The sequence below is a fragment of the Aquila chrysaetos genome, chromosome 6 (genome assembly GCF_900496995.4).
Source record: "Aquila chrysaetos chrysaetos chromosome 6, bAquChr1.4, whole genome shotgun sequence".
Lineage (NCBI taxonomy): Eukaryota > Metazoa > Chordata > Aves > Accipitriformes > Accipitridae > Aquila > Aquila chrysaetos.
The window spans coordinates 16,254,898-16,276,573 of record NC_044009.1 but is presented as its reverse complement, the minus strand read 5'-3'; the positions used below and the strand labels follow the sequence as shown (position 1 = coordinate 16,276,573).

At 36.9% G+C, this 21,676-nt stretch overlaps 1 long non-coding RNA gene across 3 annotated transcripts; it reads right to left on the bottom strand.

The window, feature by feature from the left end:
* Positions 1-1,580: 1,580 nt before the first annotated feature.
* On the bottom strand, positions 1,581-21,070 carry LOC115342781. Of its 3 annotated transcripts, none has more exons than XR_003923896.2 (5): positions 20,976-21,070; positions 19,602-19,699; positions 16,127-16,309; positions 8,208-8,284; positions 1,581-2,376 (listed from the first exon to the last, which is right to left on the bottom strand). It is a non-coding gene; the product is annotated as an uncharacterized LOC115342781 (long non-coding RNA). The 3 variants fall into 3 exon arrangements; XR_003923898.2 differs by having other exon boundaries at positions 1,581-2,373; XR_003923897.2 differs by lacking the exon at positions 16,127-16,309.
* Between the last annotated feature and the right edge of the window lie 606 nt (positions 21,071-21,676).

The window sequence follows — 21,676 nt, the reverse complement described above, 5'->3', positions numbered from 1 at the left end:
CCCGTATTTGATAGCAATTCATGTGTATCAGGCATGAATTGTAACTACAGTGTAACCTTCTTTACTGCACTGCTTAATATTTTGCCCTCAATACCACAAGGTTGGTTCAAAAACTGAACCAGAAATTAAATTAGTTCAATCTGAAACAAATACATTTGATCCATTTTCCTTGCTTAAGCAAAAAGGTGATCCGCACACAAAGTATTTTAGTTGGTTTGGAACAAACCAGACTGCTCTCAAAGACTGAAATGGCTCTCAAAGACTGAAATTAGATTTCACGAAATAGCAGGAGGAGGAACCACTACCACCTCTTTCATCATTTGATAGCTCACACTATAAATCTTCAATTTCTTCTTCTACAAGATGTGAAACTACTTGTCTAAATTCCCAGGCGTTATAGCTAAAAGGCACTCTGGGATGAAGATGATGAAGGAACTAGGCGGAAGAAGGGCTCTTAAGCTCTTCTGTAGTAATTGATGAACTTGCTATGTATAGTTCAGTGCATTTGCCAGAAGTGGAGCAGATGCTGGCTGGGCTCAGCTGCCAGGTGAGTGAACCGGTTACTGGGCTTGAGAGCTGTAACCCTTTGCGCTTTGCCAGTGCACAAGTGGCACAGTGTCGCTGGGGGGGGGGGGGGCACCCCAGCCCCTTGTCCTGAACCCCTCTCTGGTACATCACACCCCCCAAAATGCAGAAAGGGCAAAACACAGTCCTGTCATATAGGGAGTGCCTACAGCTTATGACCCTAAAGAGGCGTGCTTGACCTCTGCTCTGAACCAAGCCAAGAATTTTCTTTTCTTTCAGTGGAAAACCGGTGTTTTGTACATTGTACGATTATGACCACAAATTGATGTATGATATAAAATGCAGACATCAAGGAGGGAAGATAAGCCCTGTATGAAAAGGGTTTACAGTTACTTTGCTTGTCTGCTATACTGGTGTCTGGAATAAAGATGAAGTACCAAGTGTAAAAGACTTAGACCCTGAAAGAATGAGGAGGAATAGGTCTCCCTGGTACCTGGAGCCCTGTTTCTAAGGGTAAGGAAATTGAAATCTGTCTGCTGAATTCCATTCTGGTAACCTGGTCGTCTAATAGTGTCCTGTAGCACTGTAAAGTGGTACAGATGTTAATAAGCTGGAACCTCAGATTAAAAATATGTGCAATATGAGGAGAAGCTATACAAATTGAAACTACATCGTCTTAAAATGGTCTGAGGAGGAAGGCAGTGGTGTAATTAAAGTACTTAAATTTTTGAATAAAATAAATGAGGTCAACTCAAGTTGCTATGTTCACCAGAAAAAAAAAAAGGCATTTAATTGTTAATTAAATAAAAAACAAATTCAGAGCAGATGTTTCTAAGTACTTTTTCATGTACAGAGTTGTACTGAAATAGTAGCCTTACCAAACACAGAAAAAAATTACTAGCCCATTCAAGAAAGAACGAAAAAGAAAATACACAAACAATAGGCTACAGAAAGAACCCGGATGTATTATTTTTAGATGCCTGAATTGCAGCCATTAAAAAAATGCTTTTCCAGATCTCGCTCTGCCTTTAGTTTCCATAAATTAATAACACACGTTCTGGCAGAAATAAAACTATATGGCACACTTGCCTCAGAAAACATAGGTAAAACATGTCTCCTCAGCCACACAAATGCAGGCTCTCTGTATACTGGCTCTAATAAAAGTCTGTGAATGCAGTTGTTTTTTTCCAAGCATTCCTGTTTATTTTACATTAAAGTTATATAATGCCATTAATGTCCACTTATAAAGGTTTAAAAGGCTAGATATAGTCTTCTTCAGAAGCGATGGCAGTTTCCATGAGAACAGTGTAATTTTCAGTACAGAAGAACAAATCAGTGCTTTAATGACAGAGTAGATACTGAGATTAAACGCAGCGGGTTAGTGAAACCTGCTTGGATTTCGAAAGGAGAGTGCATGAACTGAGATTTTAAGAGTGGACTTTCTCTGACTTCCTTATTGTCCCTGCATTAAGCATCAGAAAACATTCCCTTTGGCTCACATACTCCACTTTGTACATTAACTACCCAACAGAAACACTAAACAATAAAATCGGCAAATGCCAAACAACATCAAACACTGTTCAACAACTGTTCTTCAGTTTCACGTAACCCTAGGTCAGGCTTTTCCATGCAATTAGGTCATGTAAGAAAGGAAGCGATGCCAATGGCATCTCCTTTATGAACTCACTTCAGATCTTTCCCAAGGTCAAGACTTTTTGTCAGTCATACTTCACAGAATGGACAGTGCTGCTTCTTCCAGGAGTTTGGGTCCTATGGTCCAGACAGACAATTAATCCCATAGTGTAGCCTTGCCTCTGTCATCATTGGCCTTCCATATTGTACCGAACCCTGCTGAAATACAGAGAATTTTCAAATTACAGCTAACTCCTTAGAATCCTTCTCTGAAAAGAAGTCATGTTTCCCAAGATTAGTGATGATATTCTGACGTGCAGAACACTTGGCATACACATAGTGCATATATTAGTATCAATGCCAAAAGAAAAATTCAAAATATTAATTTGAAAATTAAGTTCTTAAACTTTCCAGTTTTCCCTCAGAGATACAAGCCAAAATGTTCTGTTGCCTGAAGGAGATCAAGAGTGTCATTGTGATTTCTTTATTTTATTCCTCTAAACAATTACTATCTGACAAGTTTTAAAAGTAATTATTTAGAGGAATAAAATAAAGAAATCAATACCTGAAGGCACAGGTGTATTACTGTGCCAGAGAGCTCTGCTCAGGCCATGCCCTTGTGCACTACTAACTAGCCTTTTTCAGCAGCTCCTCTGTCAGCAAAAAGTGAGTATTTCTTCAGTATACGATTGATACCTGGTTCAAAAGTTTCACTGTAGCGCAACCGTTGTGGAGCCTCCATCCTTGGAGATACTCAGAAGCTGTCTGGACATGGTCCTGGGCAGCCAGCTCTAGGTGGCCCTGCTTGAGCAAGGGGGTTTGACAAGATGACCTCCAGAGGTCCCTGCCAGCCTCAACCATTCTGTGATTCGGTAAGGTCCCACAGTATAATTATTAAAGGCTTAATAGGCTTTTGTAGGCTACATGAAGTACTTTCTGCTGGATTTTTCCCCTATAGGTTGTATGTTTCTTCATTTATCAGGCCTTAACCTGTATCTTTCGTCTCCATTTGAATCTTTGTGATCGCACCCAGACTGTCTGCAAGGCACATTTGGGTTGTATGAATGAAACTATTCAGCAGATAGAGACCATGTCAAATTTAAGATTCTCCATATGGACCTTGACTCCTTGACTGGTAATTTTAAAGTAATTATTTTGATGGATATTATTCTTCAGGTTTCTTTGTGATAATTTTTCTGTATGTGAGCAATTTCCCCTTTATTTGCTGTATTTTATTAAAAGTTGCTAAGACCAGCAGGAAGCCAAACAAGAATAAAGGTTCAGTGGTACCTTCACCTACAATTACAGAAGCTGATTATGTGCCATCTGACCCTTAAATGGGATGTTTTTATAGCTCTCCACAAGAATAAAAAAACCTCCCCTTTGCCTACCAAACCAACTTGGTAAACAAGGATTTCCAAAACAATCAAGATTTGATTAAAAAAAAAAAATCTAAATTCATAAAATCATCAACCATGCAAAGTCCATATCCTGATTCTCTGTATGAATACCTGCTAATTAAAGATGAAAGGCTCATAATATGGCTTTCAGGTAGGCATCAGAAACATAATTTGCTTTCTCAGCAATCCTTCAAGAAAACACAATGTCCACATTTGCTGTTGCACCTGTTAAATGTGCCATAGATATGAGCCCCTCACTTTTGATTGCCTTCATCATGTTGTGTTGCAGGAATGCAATGCGGTGTGACCTTTCTGACAGCATGGCAGAGCAACAATCAGTTCAACACATCTCGAGCAAGTAGTTTTTGAAAACAGGAAAGCGAACATGCAGGCCAAAGGAAAGCCACAAACTAGCAGTGATTCTTTTGCAGGGTCCAAAATGTTTCTGTTCAGATGAAAACTGAAACACTGGCACTCTTTTCTTGCCCTGAAGTAACTGATTTAATTTAAAACACCTTACACTGTCCTACAGGAATTGGAAGGGTGAAAGCAAGAGGCAACTTCAGGAAAAAAAAAAAGGTTTAGTATTTTCAGGGTAGGGTTTATCGCTTTGTTCTATACCATTAATTACACATATCATGCATCTGATCTGACAGTTTTATTGTGCTTTGTATCTTTAGTTAATCTTTTCCCTGGGAGGGAAGAAAGAGAAATTAAAAACTTGCCAGTGTTAAGACTCAGGAGAACCCCCTTGTCAGGATAATTTATTTTTTTTTAAAGTCCATACAGTTGCTGACCACAATTTTCAAAGCAAAAATTTGTGTCTAAAACCAGGATTCTAACCTCACACTTCAGAAACTTAAATAAGAAGCTTGATGTAATGCCGAGCAGCTAGTAATCCCAAAAATGCCGGAGAACTGCTGAATGCTCTGCGCTTTGAAAAATCAAGCCAGCAAACTGCACATACTACATTTTCAGGTTTTCATGAAGATGTAGTTGGGAATTCTCAGATTAGTTTGAGAATACAGCTGTGGTTATCTTACAGGAGGAAAAGGAAAATGGATAATTTAGATTTAGATGCTAAAATTGAGGTCTAGGAAAACTTGCTTTCCACCTAACTCTCGGTCTGTCTTAGTTTCAAAACATTACCTGTAAAACGGTAATAACATTTTTTCCTACCATTTCTGCTAAGCTCAGAAGGTCTCCGAAGACTCGCTTCCCTTGCTATGTTTGTGAAATTTATATGCCCAGACACTGCTTCAATGTACACCAGAATAATACAACACCAGGCTAAGGAACACAGACTAGTGCTAAATGCCTACTTCTTAAAAATCAGACCTGATTATTAGCAGAAAAATCCGTCTTGGTTCATCACCTCCTTAGCCCTCCCTCTCCCCCTCCCTACAGTCTGTCTTTATTGGGTGCTCAGCCCTCAGAATTGGACCTGCAGGTTTCCCTTGGGCAGCACCTTATACCGCCTTCTTCCACCTACACAAACAGTAAGTGAAATAGTGTAGCTCCATGATTTTGGTGAAAGGGTGGCCGTGGGCTTTGGTACCTTGGCTTGTTTTCGGACCTTAAAATTGAGGAGTGTTTAACATTAGGACCTGGCTGAGCACCTTCCTGGTGCATCACAGAAAGGTTCTGTCGCAGCCAGTTTCAAGCTTATTGATTTATGGGAGAGATTTTAGGCTTCTTAACTCACCTCCCAAATATGCATCTATTAATAGGAAGCTTGATGATCAGCAGGCTCCTGCCCTATAACTTTGATTTAAGTATCTCTCCCGCGTCTGTGCTCCACCTCTACTGAAGAACATCCTGGGAGCTGCCGAGCACCGTTGCCAAACTCCTGGTTCGCAAAGCACACGAGTTAGCATGGGCGGCAGTCACTCCTAATAAGAGTTTGCACTTCTTCCGTTCAACTTTAAGCCTCGTTTTAGAAGCATCTAGCATCAACCTTCTGTAGCTGACCCTTGCTGTATTTAACAAGTATCTTTTGTTTCAGCAGCTTCTCTGCTAATCTCACACTTGTGTGAAATTGTTGTTGACGAGGTGAGACCCTTTGTGGAGCTGACTGCTGCAGAGGACCTGCAGCTTAAATGAAAATGACAGCACGTCAGCAAGGCCTAACATAAATTCTTTGACAGACTATAGATTCACAAAGAGAAGTAATTCTTGCTGCTGTCATAAAACATGGCTTTTTTGAGATCTCGGGACCATATGGTACCACCGTGAATGGAGCAATTGCTAGCACCATCTACCGGTAAACGCATTGAAGTGAAAAAATAGAGGCGTTTTATTTCCTTAGAGTGGATCTCAGAAGAAAAAAAAACACATTATACGATCATCTTTCAGATATGCAGCAGTCTGTGCCACACTAATGACAGCTCTCCAGTTGCACTGGTAGGGAAGGAGCCTGAAGAATGAACTACGAGCTAAAGCCTATTTGTTCCCTCCAGCCCACGGATGATACTTTACTTTTCAGTTCTGCCTTGCATTAAAAAAAACATGGCTATTCTGCTCTCTGCACCTCTTTTCCTCTTACTGGGAAAACTACGTTAGGATGTGGTGCAACAGGATAACAGCAAAAGCATCACATCCGAGTGCTAGAAATACAGAGTCCTGACACAGGACTTGTGTATCTGAGAGGAATTCAGGATAGATGGAGCTGTGTCAACATTACAAAGGAACTGGGAATTATAAAAGAATTTTTAAAAAAAGACTGTACTGTAGTACTATGACTCACTGTAAGTCTGATCCAAATATTATCAAATAGGAACACCTTATTTTACTCTGTTGGGAATTAAAGTAAGCGCTAGGCAAAGTATATTGACAGGGAAGTTTGATACTTCGTAAAAACTTTTCTGATTTAACTGTAAAACTGTCTTTCCTCAGAGGGATGGTACTATAGTTGACTTAGACATTTTAAGCACAGCCTCCTGATTTTTTTGAGCTTAGACATTATTTAAGTCAAAAGGAACATGCAGATAAATAGTGTCTTAGTTTAAAAAATCACAATGTATTCCCCCATTTTTCATTGATACTGATTGAAAAATAATTCGGGGTCTTGCATTAGGTTCCAACATCAGAAGAATAAATTAACACTATCATATTCAATCAATTTTGGTTGTGTTCTCTGCACAAATCAAGTCCAGAAGAGATCTTAGCTAGGACATTTAATTCCGATCCTTTCACCTGACAGTAAAACCAGAGCCAGATCGAGATGATTTTATGCTCATTTATAGATTATCACAGGGGATCATAAAGAAATTCACCAACACCTATGTCAGAATCAGGATGAAGTATTCAGACTGACAACCAGACAAATCAGGAAATGCTGAAGTCCCAAAGCCCTTGCTCCACATTTCTTCCTGAAATCTCCACATCTCCACTCTAAACTACAGGACAAATGACAGCCTGAATCTGGTCTTCTGCCTAAACATGAAGATTTCTGACAACCAGTTACTCTCTTGAAGAGACTATCTGTTTGAGGCAGTGGTCAGCAACTTTCAAGCTTCCAGACAATGATGTTGATTCATTACCACTTATATCTTCACAATTTCCTGCTATCCTTTACCGCATAGAGCGCAGAGACTACAGCTAAATACCAAAAAGCAAGAACTGGTACAAACATGACATAACACAGTAAAATCCTGAGCCAAGATCTGTTGAACCAGCCAAATTGCATCCCAGTGAACTATTTGAAACCATAAAACCATCAGTTCTGAGAAGCTGTACTCTACATCAGTGCCCAACACCAAATACTACCAAGAAGTCTTACTGTATTTCACTTTTAAGTAACCTAGACATTTGGGAAGCTTCCTCAGACAGCACGGACCCCCTCTGCCTATTTCCATCAACTGAGAACCCAACTATGCTCCCACAATTCACTGCATTCACTCATTGAGAGATTACAATACTTCAAATTTTAACCAAAAAGTGGTGATCCACTCCATGGTTCTGTAGTCTCAAGAAACAGCCCCTTGAATCACCATTCAGCTTCATTCAGGAGATAATTCTCCTTTTCTTCCCTCAAGTAATATGATGTTTGTTGAAGAAACCCACCTTCCAGATGATAGTCATAACAGCTGTCCGTTTAGGACTTGTCATGAAATGACCACTCAGATCTAAGACCATAACACTTCCCATACTTTGTTTTAAGTGCAAACTACGTATCTGTACCATTGCCCTAAAACATATATGGAGTCCCGACTGTTGAGATCCAAACGTCAGCAAGACCCAGGCTTAAATTTGGAGAGTTCACCAGTAAAACAATTTAAACTGCTACAGAGCTCGTGTTGTGACATGCGTCCACTGCCTATGCGTCGCTCTCCTTTGCTCCACCAGCCCCTCTTGGCTTGCCAATGGCTCTTGACCCTAGTCCTGACAGCTCTGTAACCAGTTTGTGTTTGGTCAGTGCTTCCACACATGTGTAAAACCACCTTGCTCCACATCTGCCTATTGATCCTTTCACTTCCTCCTTTTTCCCTTCATCAAATATCAACAGACCTCTCTTCTTTTCCAGGGTGCCCCCCCCGGCATTCACTGTGGGTACTGCTATTGTTTTAGGCCACAGCCACTGGGCTTATAGATGAAGCTTCCTTTAAAAGAAAATCTTTAAACTTTCTTTGATGAACACGTACAACTGACCTGTTTCTTCCCGTGGTGGAGGGCAAAAGACCATCTCATGACAGTTCTGGCAGTCCTCCAAGTCCTCCAGGAAGTATCTAAGAAACGAGAAAACAAAAGAAAGTAAAATGGTTTGTCTGATTCTCTCTCCACCAAAATAATGCAATTTCTCTTATGTTTTGGAATTTATTTATATCGGAAATAAGGTTAGAAACCAAAGTAAATAATTCTGGCTTTTTCCCCTTGTTTCACTTCCCTTTAAAATACTGTTGCAAACAGTATTATTTCTTGACAATACCTGTTACTTTTGCTTCAATCTTTGTGGCTTTTTACATGGTCAAGTATTCCAAGTAATGTTGTTTCTCTGCCTGAAAAAGCCTAGATAGCCCAAATTTTTTATTTGGTTTCTTCACTTATCCTTAAAAGCTAATTGGTTTGTTGTTTTTCTCCAAGCCCTACCCTGGATTTTATTAATCTGTGACTGCAGGAAGATAGTTTTGTGGTAAAAGTATAGGCATGGTTATAGCCTTGATTCTCTGTCGCAATTACGTGACTTCCCGTACATCATATTTCTGGGCCTGATTCTGACCATATAAATCCTGTAAGGTGCTGCAGGTACAAGATGTCTCCTATTCCTACTGATTATTTTATGAAGGCATTCAGCATGTCACAGATTTAAGCTTTGTTGGTGCCAACAGCTCCCAGCTGGGTGAGAGAACAGAACTGAGCTCTCTGTGCTTGTACCTTCTTTAATAAAGAAAATTGGGAGGCATTGAAAGCATCTAAATGCTTATAAATTCATCAAAATTGAGGTGTTGAAGTCTTCTTTTCTAAGGTGACTTGGTCATTAGATGCCTAGTTACTACACCGCCTCAGTAGGACTCCTCAGAATTTTATGCAATAACTTTTTCTTCTGTTGCAACAGTCCGGCAACATTTATAAAGAAGAGCCTCAGATGAAAGGACTTGTAAATGTAGAATATGTTATTAACTCTCATTAATTCATTTCATGAACTACCTCTGGGACCCTCTCCTGATGTCCTTCTTAAGTTGCTGCTGCATCTGGAACTGTTTCCAGTTACAGCTGGGATTAGTATTACACAAAGTACAAATTTGAGTAACCTGGCTATGAAAGGAAAAGAACAGGCTGTTCACATGATGTGTATTTGTGTTATTATGCATTTTTATATCTCCTGTAAATGTTAATGAACAAAAAAATTTCGATTGTCGGTCTACCTTCTTCCTGATTAATAAATTTGCTCATTTTAAGCTATGATCCTTTACTTTTTCCTTCAAACCCTGTTGCCTGAACTATTCATTAATTTTCCAACTAAAAAAATTCTTTGGTTAACTCTTCTGCATATTTATTGGTTCTTTAACTATCCAAAGAGTGCTGGACATGTACCAGAGAAACAACTCCCATTTCAGAAATAGGAAATTCATATTTATTTACTATGAAGTGGACTAGGTCATCTTAAAATTAACCAATGAAGTAAAACCAACAAAAATAGTGCCATAGGATTCAAGTGTGATTGATTGGTTGCAGCTGCTTTAAAAACAGGTTCTTCTTCAAAACATGGGGTTTTTTCTTCAAGGAAAAAAAAACCAAAATCATGAAGGTAAGATTATCCCTTATTTGATGTTAAAAAAAAAAATAGTTCACTGTAATCATTTTTCTTCATCTCACTAATGAGTAAGTCAAATTCCTTTCAGGGACAGATTAGACTTTCTCATAATGTGACACACTCTGGAATGCTATTAATGTTCTGTGCTGTGCATACAGTGTTCATTTTGAGCTACCTGTATGCTGTTTCCAGCACTTTAAATGATTACATAGTAGGTATGTGTTTATATATAGCATGTAATCATCTCAAATGCTAGGATTGCAATATGAATAGATAATAAGAAATAAACTTTACTTTTGATTACATAGGTTTGTGGTTAATTGTTTGAACTTTGGTAAATGAAAGAGACTTAATTAGTTTTTAAAAAAAAACAAATCCTGAAAATGGGCTGTTATTATTTAAGGTTAATATATATTTTATGGCTTTTATGTGCAGAGTATAGCACTTTTTGGGGTTTTGTTTCATTTTTTTATTCAGTTTGGTTTATTACTTTATTCATTGATTTCCCATAATAATGTTTGTGCTTATATACTGCCTTTCAGCTGAGGCTCATAAAGTACTTTACAAACATTAATATATTTTTCTCACCACTTTTATTTACATTGCCCTTCTAATGAAACTATCATAAACTAGCTGTATATAAATTACACTGAAGTAGCAACAGAAGTAGAAGACAGAACGTGCACCAGAAAAAAAAAAAAAGACAAAAAAAAAGACAAAAAAAAGACAAAAAAAAAAGACAAAAAAAAAGACAAAAAAAAAAGACAAAAAAAAAAAGACAAAAAAAAAAGACAAAAAAAAAAAGACAAAAAAAAAAAACAAAAAAAAAAGAAAAAAAAAAAAAAAAAAAAAAAAAGACAAAAAAAAAAAAAGACAAAAAAAAAAAAAGACCGGAATGAAAGCCCAAAAAGCTACATCCCAGGTAGCTGTTCCAACTTCTAGTCTGCCCTCCCTGATGAGACGTAGGATTGTGGACTGAGTCAACTACACAGCGATCACTCAGACATTAGTCTAACCTGTTCTTAAAAATTTCCAGTTATGGAGATTGTCTGGGGAGAGTACAGAATCTATTCTCACACTGAACTACCCGTATTGTTAGAAACTTTTTCTTAATGTCTAATCTAAATTGGTTGCTCAAATCGAGTTTAGCTCATTACTTCATGACTTATTCACTTGGACATGGAGAAAAATTATGCCCTATCTTTGCACAGTGTCTTCTGAATTTGAAGGCAATTACCATGTAGCACCTTGGTCATCTTTTCTCTTCAGATGAAATAACACCAGTTCATTAAATCTTCACTAGTACAGTCCTTATCATTGCCTTACACTTGCCATTCTCCAGTCTCGTCCTCCACGAAGCGTAGTGTTGAAAACGGACATAGGATTTCACCAGGGTGCCTTCACTTACCCTGCAGGGCGTGTTTCTTCATGTGCACCCAGGGGGTGCTTGTATTTTGCACAACAGCTTGACAGCGTTTAAGTGTTTCCACTAGTGATGCTCAGTAAGACCCCAGATCTTCCCCTGCAGATCAGCCACCCGGCTTGTTCTGAACTGGCACAGCTGGTTATCGTTGTAAAAGTTCAGCACCTCATATTTGCCCTTATTCAAGTCCACTCTGTTTTTCAGACTGTTTCTCTAAACTATCAAGTTATTTGAAATTTTTTCTTAATTTTGCAACAAGCCTGAAGCTGCCTAGGGTGGTATTGTCTGCATATTTACTAAGCATAGCCTTTGTTTCATCATCCAAGTTAATGATGAAAATGTTCAGTTCTGCTGCAAAGAGTACACAGGATCCTGCTTGATAGTTTGGCAGTGAATCGTTAAGAACCTCTCTGTAAATGTGGCTTTCCAGACGGTCTTGTATCAACCTTAGGGCAGTTTAATTACAGACATGCTTTCTCCAGTTTACTTTTGAAGCTGCCATGTTATGCTGACAAAGGTCAAAGTACACAACACTGACTAGTTCTACTATAGCTGCTCTATTCTTTCATAGAAAAAAGTTGGTTTGAAACTCAGATAATATACCCTTGACAGATCTTTGTTGCTTCACACTTTCTTGGGTTGTTTTTGTTTTGGTTTGCATTTGGGTTTTTTTCCTTAGGAACAATTTGATTGCTTCCTCAGTATTTTTTTCTGGGAAGGCTGACTAGTCTTTAATTTCTCTGATTCCCCCCCCCCTTTTTTTTCAGGGTCTGGGACTACATAAGTCCTCCACACTTTCTCAAAGATAACCTTTAATGTCTCCATTTGATTCACCTGATTCTTAGCTTCCCAGTGAAGAGAGACCAAGTCCAATGAATTTAAAAAATGGAACCTTGCTCAGTTGTCTCTGATGATTTCTCCCCCCCAAATCCTGCCTTTTTGCCACTGGTAATGTGCAGCTGATCTTCCTACTGACAGTTGAACTCTGATCCATTAAATAAAAAAAATTTTTAAAAAAAAAAGTGGTATGAAGTATGTTAGCTTTCTCAGTGGTCCCTATCAATAAAATTGCTATCTAAAACAGTAGACCAGCACTCTCCATCATCATTGATACTCTCTATATTCCTTCCTGGTGCGTCTTATTTTGTGCCCTAATAAAAAGGCTGACTACTGCAATAACCAGAATAAACTCCTGCAGAATGCCACTCAATACGTCCTTCTACTTTTGTCTTACATGGTACAATATATCATTATTAAACCATTCTTATCAGCATAAAGGGCTATTTGTAAGACAAAAAACCTTTCAGCATCTTCATATTCCTTCCAATTCTTGTATGAGATTGTTACAGAAATATAGATTTGACAGGAGTCTCAAGCAGTTTCCATAAAAAGTTCTTTAACCACAGGCACTCACCACTGTCATTCTGCTTAATATTTAATACATTTCACCTACAGGGTTATAATATATATGGTGGTGACGTAACACTTGACATCAGAAGAGTTCAAAACACTTTCCACACTGAACTTTTTAATACAGCAAAAGTAAGTAAAGTGACTTTCCTGAGGTTGCCCAGCAAGTTATTGGCTGAGCCAAGAACGCAGTCCAGATCTCCCAAATCCCAGGCCAGTGCTCCATCATTATGCCATCCAGCCTCCCATATTATTAATGCTCAGCCTAAATATATTCTTGTAGCAATTGATTTAATGCTATTAGTTTCAGACAGCTAATTCAAAGCTCCTTTAGCTATCCAGCCTCCAGGGTTTCGCTGGAACAAAGAACTTCAGGACTGATCCAGAAAATAACATTAAAACTTTTTCTGGAAGCCTAGCTACTTTTTTTAGTTGGAAAGTTATTTCAAAGGGAAACTATCACCTAATTCTAAATCCACTGAAAATCAGATGGAAAGATTACATTTAACTGAGTATGTTTGTGATCAAGCCCACAATGTTTTTCTGCATTTCATTTTCAGACTACAATATTCAATAAAGATGTATGGTAGCAATTAATGGGATGAAGTCAAGATAATGATCACGACACATGAAAAGAGAATTAAGTAAAAAATCCTTAGGGTTTTAAAGAGATAATTGGGGTGGGTGGAAGTGGGGGCTGCAGAAAAATTACATTCATCCGCCACCTCTTGGGCATAAGAGCAGATAAAGGTTCTGTGTGAATAATAGACCAGATTAGAACAACAACAAAAGGGAGATAAAGTATCTTCACATAAAGACATGAAAAGGATTTCGGAGTGCCTCAGTCCTTTGGGAATGCCTAGAAGGGTTCAGTTCAAAGACCTCTGAAGATGGCAGAAAAGTTGGAGAGCTCAAAGAAAGTTACATATTCATTAGTCATGTGTGAAAGAGTGCAGAGGAATCAGGACAGTTAGAAAAATACATGCTAAGAGAAAGATCAAGAAAAGGTACAGAAAACCTCATCTCAAATAAGCCATGTAGTCTTCTATGCTTTTGTCTTTCATAATCTGTTGTGTTGAGCTAGGTGGAAGAGCAGAAGGTAAATACACTTTTCAATCTAGTATCTCGGATCTGTACATAGCTTTTCTCACTCATCCGGCTTTCTCCGTGGCATAGTTTCAAGTTGCTGTAGCTTTCAGAAAGCTCTGCTTATGCTGTGTGTTCTCCATTATTTGTGTATCAAATAATGGAATATCATCTTCTTTCCATTTACGCTCAAAGGACATTTGTTTTTCTTGTACAGTTAGCCTTGTTTGTAGTCTTTGAATCAGACCTTATTCTTTATAGTGATTTTTAATTGCCATTATATAACAATGCCAATTACTAGGTTTATGTCAATGAAATCTACCATATGTTTTACAATTTAGAATAACTTATTTTTATTATCTTTGCTCCAATGTGGATGTCAGTGTTCTTTACAGCAACTGTGGCAATGTAATAGCCTCTGTTTTCTACAGCTGGATACATTAAGAGAATGCCTTGTGCTTCAAATACTCTAATGTGTACACAGATAAAACATAAAATACAAAATCAATTATTCAAAGAGAAAATTTTAAAATTGCAATAATGTAGACTGGAAAAAATAATATTTTATCAGTTCTAAGCAGAAACAGCCCTGAACAAAAGAAAAAAAAATCAAATTTAATTATACCAAAATTTTCAGCATGTTGATACCAGATTTATTACAGAGATATAGACAGGCTAAACATCTGAATTTTATTTTTTGTTCAGATTCAGTGTCCTCTGGCCATTTGTGATGTTTCTTGCAATTTTTCTGCAGTCTTTCAAAGGAAAAGGATACACAAATCTCTCCCAAAGTTTTTATAAATATAAACATAAAATACATTGATTTTGTGTATTTATTCCTTAGTTTAATATGTCCTAGTAATGTCAGCCAGGTAAAAGATAAAATGTAAAAAAAAACGTAGTCCTAGTTCTGCAGACTTCAAGATCTTTTATTATTGTTGCAATTGATTTTTTTAAAAATGTTTAAATAGTTAAGAAACTAAATTTTAAAAGGTTGCTATTCATCTGAATTTTCACAAACATTATAAACAGCAAATAAATAATTATATAGATGACATTGTTAATCCCATTTTCATCAGCTGGTTAATGTTAGTGTATGAAGTTGTATCTTCAGAGTCTAATTTACTTTTTACCCTATTTACTCCCATATCTGGCATCCTTTTCTCTCATTATCTCCTTCTGTGTAAAGGAAACCTTGAGAAAAAAAAGACCCTAATTTCCTTGTGAGCTGAGCTCAGCAATGAACCCGTTAAGGTTAAGGATTTCTAACCACCCGTTTTGTTTGCTTTGTCATTTTTCACCTTCAATAATGAGAAGCAAAAGCTAGGGAATGTCACTTTTATTGCCTTTTTGGACAACAGTAGCTCCGGGATGGAGACTAAAACTCAGAAAAACAGCTGCAGTTGCTCGCACACTAAAGCATATTGCCTGTGCTATATTCCGATTAAAGACAGGTGTGCTTTTCTGTATTAGCTTTGTTAGTGCTGAGTTGCTGTCTTCTCTTAGCCCAGGGCAAACCTCATGGTTTTAACAGTTTTCAGAGAAGTGCATTTTGCCCTTCACCTGAATAAAATTCAAGCCTTCTTTCACCCTCCAGCACTGACTGTCATGCTAAAACCCATGCAAAGACATAGGTATATACTAACTTGAGCTGAAAATAGGTGGCTATGAGGTAGCAAAAGCTTTTTGTGCCATAGGTGGGTTTGGACATTTTCCCTTTGCATTGGTCATGCTTCCTCTGTGTGCTAACCTACCTGTAAGAAGTTGTTTAAGGGTTTCTTCAACTGCTCTGTGCTAATGCAAAATTTATATTACATCAGGCTGATGTTTCCCATCTAAGTGGAGCTGAGTCTAGTGCTTATAGACTAAAAAGCCTAAAATAGCCAGGAAGTATTTATTTTCTTTTCTGAAATTTTTCTGTGGGTCAAACTTATGAAATGGTCCTGAGAGAATTCAGTGCATCTGAATTCAATTTTTCAAATATCCTTTCAAACAGCAAGCCATCACATAACTATAGATATCTACACTTCTGCATCAAGAACTGTGTTGTATGAACATGAATTGTTTATTTCTACAAAGCTGAAAGTTGGTAGCATCAGCATTTTGAAAGGATTGATGAAAGCAAAATGATGACAAACTTTTTATGGAAGTATCTAAAGAACCACTGAAAAGAAAAAAGTTGAAACTACCTTTCTCTTTTGAAACTGGCATTTCTCAATGCCATACATCTATTCAGCAATTGAAAATATAATGATAGTAGAAAGTTACCTTTACAAATTACCACAGCATTTTTTCTACTAGAACTTCCTTATCAGGTAAAGCTACAGAAATGTTAGGATTATACTGGTTGAAATATCTTTACCATCTTCCCAAAAACACAACTCTTACACTACTTACCATCATAATTATCTTTGGCCAAACACAGTGAAAAGACACATATATACCAGGAGGACAAAACGGTGGTATTTGATGGTATTTCAGATATGCTTGCCATTAACAGCCGACTGGGTGGGGTTTGTTTCTTTAGATGAACTTTCACAAAACACACACTTTCTAATACTAAGTCTGGAGCCTATAAATCTATGAGAGAAATCTTAACTCAGGCATGTACACTTTCTTTAAAAAACCAAATAAACGAACAAACAAAAAAAAAACAAAACAAAAAAAAAAACAAAAACCCAAACAAAAAACCCCCCACAACTTTAAAAGAATTTTGCTTATTATTGCTACACTCTCTATTGGCAGCTTCTGATAGCCCAATAGTAATCTTATTGAACCAGAATTGATTTGTTCATAAAATCCAGGACAGTCTCACACAACTAATGAAGTAGCTGATGCTTATTCTAGTACAAACAGAAGTTTTTACATGGGGCATCACGAAAAGTTTATGAATTCACTGAGGTTGAAGAGAAGACAAGAGAACAAGAGATAAACATTAAAATTCACATAAATTAGATAAACTTTTCTCATGTATGAATGAAGGCAACTTCCTGAGAACTCTCAAATCTGTTTCATAGCATTAGCACTTCATAAGAAGTCTCAGAATTCTGTTTCCACTTCATTTCAAAATATATCCCCAACAGAGCATCTCCCCAGGTAAACACCACACTGATTTTATCAGTAAAAAGTACCAGCCAAAAAGAAAAAAAAAAAGTCTTGAAATATTCTTCTCCATTGACAGCTGAACAATTTGTTTCAATTTGTATTGACAAATATTTTACCATGACAGGTATTTTTAAAGCTAAATCAAGGCCTGACCTCACTATCTGCAAATGCAATATACATTTGCAAACTAAATTATGAAAGCAAAATTCAGTAACTGCATCTCCAAGTGCCTGATTCACTCTTTGATACTTAGAAAAAAACCTAAGATTTGTCAAGACAAGTGTAAAACTGTGGGCAAAACATTAACTCACATGAAGAAAGTCATTATTCTTCTGAATATTTTCTCCTTACCTGACAAGTCAGTCCAAAGATTTAATCCCCAAACAGCGGGCCATCTTACATATAATTGCTAACATTAACTCCAGTGTTAATACCAAAGTATGTAACGTGATAGATTTAAGGTCGTAAGACATATTCATACCTTTTTGGTTAAACAATAGATTGGAGCATGCAAGGTTATGACATTTGTTATTTTTGGCAAAGGTTTATAAAGGTTTGCTATGTGCAGTGCATTAAAATGCAAATCTCCTTAGTATAATAAAGGCACATGGACACAGTGCTGAAAATTTATCCAAAGTATAAAAATAAGTGAATAAATGGTTGCATTCTTAACATATTCACTAACTTTTATGCTTCTAATTTACTATTCTCATCCATCCTATTGCTAGAGGAATCATTTAGTAAAAGTTTATTTCATAGTGAAGACCAAAACTATTAAGGAAGGAAGCAATTCTTTCCACTACTTTGAAAGACAAGAGCTTGACATGCTGTGTATACTGCCTGAATTTAAAGATATTTAGTTTGTCTTTCAAAGGAAGATTGTGACAAAGCTGTCTTAACGTAACCCATCTTTCAATCACAAGTTATAATAATCATGAGATACAATATTCCTGGCCTGTGTCTACTGTCTTTATTTAATATAAAATGCATCAGTCAGCCATGTCAGAAAAATTTGACTCCAGCTCCCATTTGTCTGCAATATCAAATCATCTGGTAATGCAAATAAAAACACAACACATCACAACTTGTAGCTCAAGCTTCAGACTGCAGAATAATGGTATGAAATAATAACTGACACATTTAAGTTTAGGATAGTTCCAAAAATAGTTAATGCTGCATACCGTAAAGAAATATTAATAGAACAGGCCACTTAAAGATCAGAGCACCTGTGCTTTTTATCACTACAATTCGGCATTATATACTTGCATATCAATGAAATACGTCACCTAAGACATAGTGCTGTTTTCTCATATGGAAACAGTCTTTTTCATTTAATTTAAACTGCAGTTCAACTCTTTGGGGTGTAATGGTAAAAACTGCTTACCTTTGTACAGATTTATTTCTATGTCCAGTTATAGCTGATATTTTACTTGGTTAAATCTCTTCTTTTCCCCTCCTCATGCCATTTTTACTCTTACAAGCACAGACCCAGTAGAGCAAGGAGCATGTGAGCAGGGCACTTGTCACCAGAGCCATCAAAGCTGTTTACTATGATCAGAGTAATTATATTATTATCCATGTTAGTTCATTAACGATGAATGATGCAAAAGGAGCAAACAACTGAGTTGGGCTCCCGGATCTCCATTTGAATTTCCATTAAGGCAGCAAACAGTTCTGTGAACAGTAAAACTGCTGAAAGTGTGTCCCTGGGGATTTATGCTTTGTGGTTCAACTACCGGTTGTCCAAAAGTGCCAATTCTCATTGAGCTTCCTCAGTGAGAAACAGTTTGAGAGAGTATTTCTGTGTGGATGCTCTGGTGTCTAATAAGAGCCGAGCTGCCAATAAACTCTCTCATGTATTTGGATTCCTGTTTTCATTGAACATGCAGCATTTTGGAGGCAACATAAAAATTACAGAACTATAACATGCCTTACAAATTATCTTTTTGTAGCTGATACTACATAAAAGAACAAGCTTTACTAATACAGCATCCATACACTGCAGAATCCCCCACTCTTTCCAGTTCTTTCTAAAATAACATCTTATATAAGACAAGTCAAATGCTTTCACTGGCAGTCGGGAATTTGGGGAAGACATTTTGAACTCATAAAAGTATAACAGCATTTAATTAGAAATTACAACGTACACCTTAAACAGTCAAATATTCAACAAATTATTTTGTTCGTTTCATTAAATATTTCAATAAATGTTTATTTCCTGCAACTAGTGTATCTGATTTTAATTCTCACACCTATAAAACACAGTCCAGCCAAAGTGAACATTATCTATGTGATTTCCCAGTAATTCACAATAAGACTGATATAATAATTGAATTTTTTTTAAGCAATTATGTTTAAGCTACACGCATATGAAGCTTTTGTAATGAAGTGTAAGAGCTCATAATCAGTTCTTTTCCACAGAAACATGGAAAATAGCTGCTCTTAAGAATATAAGGAGATAAAAAATCAGGTAGAGCAGGTCCTTGCTGAAAGCTGATCACATGTATGCATTTTTGCCACAAAAAAAATCATATCAATCACTCAGAAAAATGACCAATAGAATAGCATATTTTCATCAATTGAACTACAAAACTGCAGGACAGACATAAAAAAGCTGATGTCCTGGCAGTGACTGTACGTCTTATTCATTTACAATTTTGAATCACTTTGGACTCTTCGGTGCTAATTTGCATAATATAAGCACAAAAACATTCTCCAACAGTTACTCAGACCAAAACGCCTTGGTGGACTTATTCCTAAAATGTACCTCTGAAAGTGAGACTCTCGCTCTCCACAAAGTGTCAAGTGGATTCTGATGATGCAATATGAGCCTTTGTTGACAATTTCATTTCCAATATGTTGTCACTGTTGGCAGAATGAAAACAATTTCCCACTCATGTTAGATCCTCCTATTGTCTTCCGAAGAACTTAAAAATAACTAGAGAACATTTTATATGTTTGAAGTAACATTTCACTGAGTTATGAACATTAATGACAATATTAACTTAAAATGTCAATACATACATATACATGAAGGTACGTGTATACATATTTTTATGTGTAAAATTTACACACCTACAAGGGTGAATGACTAAAAATTACATACATATGCATATAAATATATAGACCTCACACATATAGGCATAGTTTTCCTCCACAGCTAGAACACCAACATGCAATAAATCCATTTATAATCATCCACCAAGCACAAGAAAAGTTTCCCATAAATGTTGTCATTTGACCTATTCAGAAAAAGTCACCAAAAGGCCATCGATCTCTCATTGGATTTTGATTACACACACTTTGAACCAAGGATCTTTACATTTACTGCTCTCGTTTATCACAGAATGTTGATTACAAGAAACATCCAAATTCTGACATTTCAAAGGTCAGTTTGCAGTTTTTAAAAATTCCCCTCCATTATTCATTTTACTGCATGCTCTGTTCCACAGGTAATCCATTAGAAACACAAGTTTACTTCTTGATCTAAATAATTTATATCAAAAGCTCAGATTTGAGTGGAATTAAAAAAAATACTAAAATGAAAGAAAACTGATTATGCTAGTTATTCATCAGGGGAAAACATTTTGCTCAAGATAAACATCTTCAAGTTTATATAGATGTAGGGGTGGTTGACGGGTATTTTTGGAGGAAGGGGGGTGCTGGTGTCTTTACTAATTATATGCTAGATAAAGGTGTGATACCAAACTTGAAAATAAGTGGTGTGTATAGTTTTAATTTCTGAGTTACCACATTGCCACGCATAATGTCAGTAGCATTACATCTCCCCAGATTCCTTGAGTTCTTCAAGTTCATGCTTAGGCGACACGGCAGGCATGTCTAATCAGCTCCTACATTCTGTTTCAACATTTCAGTGAAACACATTATCTTATCAAATGCTTATAAAATAAATGTCTTCTCCCACACATTTTAGTTATTTCAACTATAATGAATGCCGTGGATTACACAGGAAAAATATAGAACTTATCCAAAATCTTAATTTGGTGTTCTGTTGCAATAATAAAGTGAAATAAATTTTGATAGTTCTGAGCATTAACATGATAATTTATCAGGAAAGGGGAACACTCATCTCTGATTTATTTGTTTCTTAAAGAGACAGAAAGGTATTTGCTTCCCTTACCAATACTAATTCTGGGAACCTTGTAGGAAGATATTTCTAATTGAGCTTGAAAAACTCACAGGTGTACATCTTCACATAGACACAGCGACCCGTAAAAGGATATTAGAATGTGAATGGCTTTTTATGTGCCTTATCAACTATTATTCAATATGCGCAAATACCACTAAGTGCATTTGCGGGATCACCTCTAGGCTTTCCCCCCCCCCCCCCCCCCGCCACTAACCTACCTGCCCTGGGATTTTGCCACAAAATTATATTGCCCTTTTAATTAACTACGGATACTTAACTTCAAGAGAAAGACTGGTAATTTCTGAAGTGGTAGGTGCCTCGCTCCATAACTACTTCACATAGATGAACCCTGTACAGCTGTTGACCTCAGCGGCCCTGTTTGTAACGTCTCTTTTATGTAAGTGGCTCAGACCAAACCTGGTGAGCTCCACTGACCTGCGTTAACCAGGCGTTTGTATGCATCTCAGCAGGTATCAACCTGTTAGAAGAAAAGCTATGGGACTGGGGTAGAAATACACCATTCTTAAACTTTCTAAGTAACAAAACATGAAACCTAACAACCTGCCTCACAAAATTGTGTTCAGGAATCCTAAAGCATGTTTTTTGGTGCACACTTTCATAGGTTGAGTTGACCTGTGGTGTTACATCTTGACTTTATTTGGAGAATTACAAATGCAAATATTTATGATTAT